Genomic DNA, 6721 nt, shown 5'->3' with positions numbered 1-6721 from the left:
TCCATTCTCATCTACATTCTCTCATCTCCATTTCTTCCACACATACAACATAACAATGCCCGGCCAAGGCGATCACCCTCCGGGCTCCCACGGTTGGAACCCCGATTGGTTCGGTTCACAACCGTTTCCTAGTCTGGAAACGGAATATTCGGCCCCTCCTCAAACCCAAAGTTTGGGCGTTCCGGGTGGCTACCGGTCATACCCAATTGACGACCAAGATGCCCCCGAAGGGCGATACGGGTGGACACCCGAGCCTAAAGCGAGGTCGACCGCCCCCTCCCAAACTCTGACTCCTCCTACTCGCGGTGTCCGCACACCGTACTCGCCGGCAGAGATGGAGCAATTGTTCAAGGCGTATTTGTCAATCTCCGAAGATCCGGAGGTTGGCACGAACCAATCCGGCGATCACTTTTGGTGGCGCATCTGTCGCCGGTACAATGGAAACCGACCGGAGGGAACAATCGAGCGCAACGAGAGTATGGTGCGCAACGCCATCTACCGAGCCAATGAAGAAATTAACAAGTTTCAGGGGTATTACCTTCATGAAGAGCGGTCGGCGGGGAGCAGCCGGAGCGAGGCCGACATCATCAGTTCCGCCATGTCGACCTACCAATCCATGAACTACAAGGCGTTCAAGTACCTCAACATTTGGCAGGAGACGCGGTCGCATCCGAAGTATAGGGGAGACGTAACATCCTCCTCTAGCGGATCCTCCAAACGGTCAAGGTCGGTATCCCTATCCGACTCCGGCTTCGAAGATGTGGTTAGCCAACTCGTCGGAGCTAACTTGGGTAGCCCCGACGCCGGCCCGAGCGGTTCCCAACGCCGACCGCAAGGAAGGAAGAAGGCGGCGGTCAACCGCCGTCGCGCCGCGACTCCATCCGGCGATGCTCCCGACCTCGCTCCCTTTTCCATTCCCTATGCGCCACCTCCACCCCCACCAACTCGTTGTGGACCCTTTTGGCCCAACTCAATATGGCCAATAGGTCAACTATGACCCCCTCGCAACTTCGATCGCACGAGGCCATGATATTGGGCCTCCAAAAACAATTGAGGGTAGTGCCGCCGGATGAGTAGTCTTCCACGAGGATATTTTTAACTTTAATTTTGTAATTTTTAATTTTTAGTATTTTAATTATGTAATTTTTAATTTTTAGGATTTTAATTATGTAATTTTTATTTTTTAGGATTTTAATTATGTCTTTTTTATTTTATTTGTAATTTGTAATATTATTTCGATTTTTTAATGAATTTTAATGTTATGGAAATGTTTTTATTTAAAATGAATTGTGCTCGTCCTTGCGGAAGAGCACAGCTGTGGGTGTTGTGCTCTTGCTTAAGAGCAGGCAAGAATAGTGGCGCCGGGCCAACAACCGTGCTCGTTGGCAAGAGCACGGTTGTGGGTGCTCTGACAAGTTCAATTTGCAAGATTTTACATAAATGATTATCATATTAGTACAATGTTTTTATGGTTATAATTTTATATTAAGATTATGGTTAATTTTATAATTATGGTTGATTTTAATAACTATCATAACCATCTTAATTTTAGTGGACTGTTTTATATTTTTTATATGTTAGTACATGACATGTTTTAATACAATTAAATTAATAAATCAAATAATATTATTGAATTTTAGTAATAATTTGAGATTTAGTTCTTTTAATACAACCATATATGTACACTCTTTTCGATATTATTTTCTCTCATAATTTACTTTCTCTCTATTTTAATTATTTATTGTTATCTTTTTAAAAATTATTGCAAAAAAGAAATATTTTGCTTATGATGGGTTGAATTGAGTACATTTTCTGCTGCACCATTCCTGCAGATAATATGAATAAACTCAGAGAGGATCTCCTAATTCACTCCTCCTACTTCACTACACACAATAAAATAAAATAATATTATAATCATGACCAATTTTAATAAGCGATGGTGAATTATTTTATTTTGTTGTGAGGAGTGGATTAGGAGATACTCTCCTGAATAAACTTGGGCTGACCAAACTGATTCCTCTCCGTCCATTCTAGATTCTAAATACCCAAGAACACTTAATAACTCCACCAGCAAAGTGCAAGTTGGCGGTTGGCCCAAAATCAAAACCAGATCTTTCTTTCAAGTTGTTTTATGTAATTATCGATGCCATAAATAATTTAATATCCTATATCCCTTCCCTCCCTCCCATATAAGTGATATGGAATATTTCTTTTAAGCAAGAGGTTTAAAAAATTTATATGTACTCTTACATAATTAAGTGGGGGAAATAAAGTAGGTGAAAGAATAAGTGAAAAAGAAAAATGCAGGAGTATTATTTTTTTGCTAAAAAAATCTATTCACTTATGATGAAAATTTCAAAATGAAATGTGAATTTCTTATGATGGGACAAAGGGGTACCACTTTTTTCAATTTCAATTATTTACTATTATATTTAGTAGTAGTAATTTAAGATTATTAATTAAGCTTTGAAGAAGTCTGCCCGCGCATTGAAAAAGTGACCAAAGTAAACACACAGAAATTATTGATGTCCAAGTCTTTAACAAACTTGATGTCTAGGTTATAAACTTCTAATAGATAAACATAGTTTAATATTTTTATAATAAAAAAATATACATTCGAACCTCTCTATTTATTATACATATGTCCTTTTTTATGTGACGTACCGAATTTAATTCAATCGGAATAATTTTCAAAAGAAAACACTAAACACATTGAATTGGAGGTTGCACATACAATAACAGCATATCTTTATTTTTAGGGTTGCCTAAAACACTCCACTATCGTCTATCATCCCTCTTCTCCTCCCTTATTTTACGTGATTTTCCTCTCTCTATCGATAGTAATTGGTGTAGCATGAATACAATATAATCCACTATAACTTTCTTTTAACCAATAAATTCCTATGAATCTAAATTATAATTGTCAGAACAAAATTCTTTTTTTAGATGTGGAAATAAATTATAATCGGAGTATATTATTGCTTCCTAAAATCTCCAAAATTTAACATATGAAATTAGTGACAATAAAATGACTATTATGGCATTTAATGTTCTCGAAAAGTATTATGTATGTGTAGTCCAATGGAGAATTAAATGTCATTGAATTTTTCTAGGAAGACAATGTGGAGTAAATTGTACTTTGTATTGAAAATAAATATCCACCGGCTTTGAAGAATGAATGTGAAAGAAGAATTGGGGATTAAGAGTTGACAAAAAATCTGAAGAATACAAGATGGATGACGAAAAATCACAATTACAAATAATCTTGTTAATTGATTATCTCATGTGTGTAAGATGTCTGATACCATTAGTTGATTAAACTTGATGCTAATTTAATTTAATTAACTTATTTTACCGAGAGAAGTCTAACTCATGAATTTGTTGAATTGAAATTAAATTCAAAATGGTGAGAGTCACATCAGTAAATCATTTATCTTAAATAGATAAAGGGATTATAATGAATTTAACATACGCGAGCAATAACAATCCTAATGCATTTAAATATTAATTATTAGTATTTTCTAAAAGATAAGAGTAGAATTTTTCTTGGATTACGGAAAAGCCAACATCTACTAAAAAGTCAAACTGACTAGTAATATATGCTTAAAATTATGTATTAAGATGTTCATGTTTGATTAGAATGATATAATACTCCACTATATTTACGTCACATACATGCCTCAAATAACTGGCGGATCCAGAATTTTTAATATGAGGTACGGATTATACTACAAATAATTATATCACTCCATATTAGAAATAATATAAAAAATAGTAGTATAACTAAACTAAACTAAACAAATTTGTATTTATAAAAAAAAACACAAAACAAAATAAGGAAAATAGCAAATTATTTGATTTTAAACTTTGAAATTCATACCTATACATTAAAAATATAACTGAAATAAAAAATAAATATATATCTAATCTTTGAAAGAAACTCAAATTGACAGAACTACTATTAAGAATAAAATTGAAAAAATAAATAAAAATAAAATGCAATACATACATAATCTTTGAAAAAGAAAATAGACTAACTGAATTTTCAAATTTTACTATATTTCAGATTATAGTAAAAATGCAATAAAAAAAACTACAGAAGATAAAAATAAACTGCAATAAATTATTTATAAATATTCTAGGCTGGTTGAATTTTCAAGTTTTATAGCACATTAAGAATATAAATCAAATTAATGTAAAATGCATTAAAAAACTATATAGAGATATAAGTAAAATTAAATAAGATCATTGAGACAAAATAAGAAATGTCTAATAGTAAAAGGACAAACACTGCATTTAGAAGTAAAATAAATTCATAAGGAGGGATCGAAAACTGGCCAACTTGTAGGATTACCAAACTCTAAGAGTATCCACAATGGTGCGGATGTCCCGGCGGACATCCCGACGGACTTCTCAAAAACACCTCATGTCACGTCATAAGGCCTCCCACTGCACTGTCACGTCATAAGGACATCCCACTGCACAATAACGGACATCCCCAAGGACATCCCGATGGACATCCACAAAAAAAATCGGGACATCCGTCGGGACGTCCGTCGTGGCACCGCAATGGCGGACGTCACGACGGACATCCAGGAAAGCCGCGGATGTGCGGTGTCCGCAGCCGACGTCCGCGTCCGCCCCTCCCTCGCCTAATGGCGGACATCCCGCGCGGATGTCCAGCACGCCGGTCCAACGTCCAGCGGGACATCCTCCATTGTGGATGCTCAATATTTGGGAGTACAGTGGTACCCCTTGTTCCCACGTTGCTCTGCCCATTGCCTCAAATTTATCTCAAATTGTGCATATTTATGAATTGACTACAATTTTATGCTAAAATAATTAAGGGGAAAACGTCTTCTATCAAGAACTGCAGTACAAATACAGAGTCACAAATCCCAATTGTAATTACATAAACCATGATAATCGTGGATTAAAGCCTTAAACCGAGGAATAATACTATTTGCATTGATACAGAGTGCAATCAGATGTACATTTATTTTGATGTACTGATATTGACCTCTCTTGAGTTATGCTGTTAGTATTATTTATAATCAACATTAAATTTAAGAGTGAATTACAAAAATGGTCCCTAGACTATGGGTTTATCTCACCCATAGTCATTGGACTTTAAAAATATCGCCAGACATCCCTGAACTAAAGGTTTATCTCAAATTTAGTCATTTTGCCATTTTTTATACGAAAATACCCTTTTGAGCATTTGGGCAATTTGGTCTTTTTACACTTTTAACATTTTAAATCTAATATTATTTCAGTGATGTACTAAATTTGATATTATTTCAAAATTATTATTTTTCTTCCCTTTGTCATCCTTCGCTTTGTTTCTTTATTTCAATATTAGATATAATTTTATAAAATTATATTTTAAATTCAACTTTTAAATATCAATAATTTTTTATTAATTATTAAAATTATTAAATAACAAAAACTAATAGTTTTAATTAATATTTGATAATTTTTAATATTTAATCAATAAGGTATGCCGACGCCAACTTAGTTTTAATCAATATTTAATAGTTTTAATCATAAATAGATCATATAACACGATTTATTCTAAAATAAATATGCATCTAATGTAAGACTAATATAATTTTCGTTTATTTATTTGAAAACAATCAAAACTAACTAGAAAATTTCAACAAAAATACTCCTATATAAAAATTTTAGTAGTATCAAATTTTTAGTCAACTTCATAATATTTAATCACAACCAATTATAACAACCGAACGAAAACTAAATAGAATAGCTCTTAATTTTCCATCATGATTATTATTATATTTCTATACTTCTTCAATTCAGTTGAATATTATACTATTAAATAACAAAAATTAATAGTTTTAATCAATATTTATAGTGTACATGAATTAATAGTTTTAATTAAAAAAATTTATTGATATTTGAAAATCTAAATTTAAAATGTAATTTTATAAAATTAAATCTAATATTGAAATAAAGAAACAAAGTGAAGGATGGCAAAAGGGAAGAACAATGATAATTTTGAAAAATATCAGATTTAGTACATCACTGAAATAATATCAAATTTAAAATGTTAAAAGTGTAAAAATATCAAATTGCCCAAATGTTTAAAAGGGTATTTTCGTATCAAAAAATAACAAAATGACCAAATTGGAGATAAACCCTTAGTCCAGGGATGCCTGACGATATTTTTAAAGTCCAGAGACTATGAGCGAGATAAACTCATAGTTCATGGACCATTTTTGTAATTAACTCTTGAATTAAAGGGCAAATTAAAGGGCAGTAAATGCGGATTAATTACTTCAGGCAGCCATGCAATTCTTCAAAACAAATTTTCCATTAATGAAACATTCGTGGCCACCACACCTACATGAATAATTTTGATTTTTTTTTCGATGCTATAAAAAAGCTCCAATTATGATAGTGGGCAAGCCAAGAAGCTAGTAACACATCGAAATTCATAGTCAAACAAAAGTTAAAATCAAAACAGCTAAGACAGAAAAAGCTGAAAACCAAATTAACCCAACAAGTAGGAGGCTAGGTCAAGAGTAGAACCTCCAACAACGCATACCATCAAGAAACCAGAAGAGACAACAAGAAACAGAGACAATGGATCATAATAAAAACCTCATATATAATTGGTCTTCGGCTCTATAAATGGTTATTTTCTAGCTTCAACCAAATTCTCACTTATTTGCCCAGTTGGTAAACAAGGAAATTACGG

This window comes from Salvia splendens, chromosome 1 (assembly GCF_004379255.2).
Source record: "Salvia splendens isolate huo1 chromosome 1, SspV2, whole genome shotgun sequence".
NCBI lineage: Eukaryota > Viridiplantae > Streptophyta > Magnoliopsida > Lamiales > Lamiaceae > Salvia > Salvia splendens.
This window is presented reverse-complemented; position numbering follows the sequence as displayed.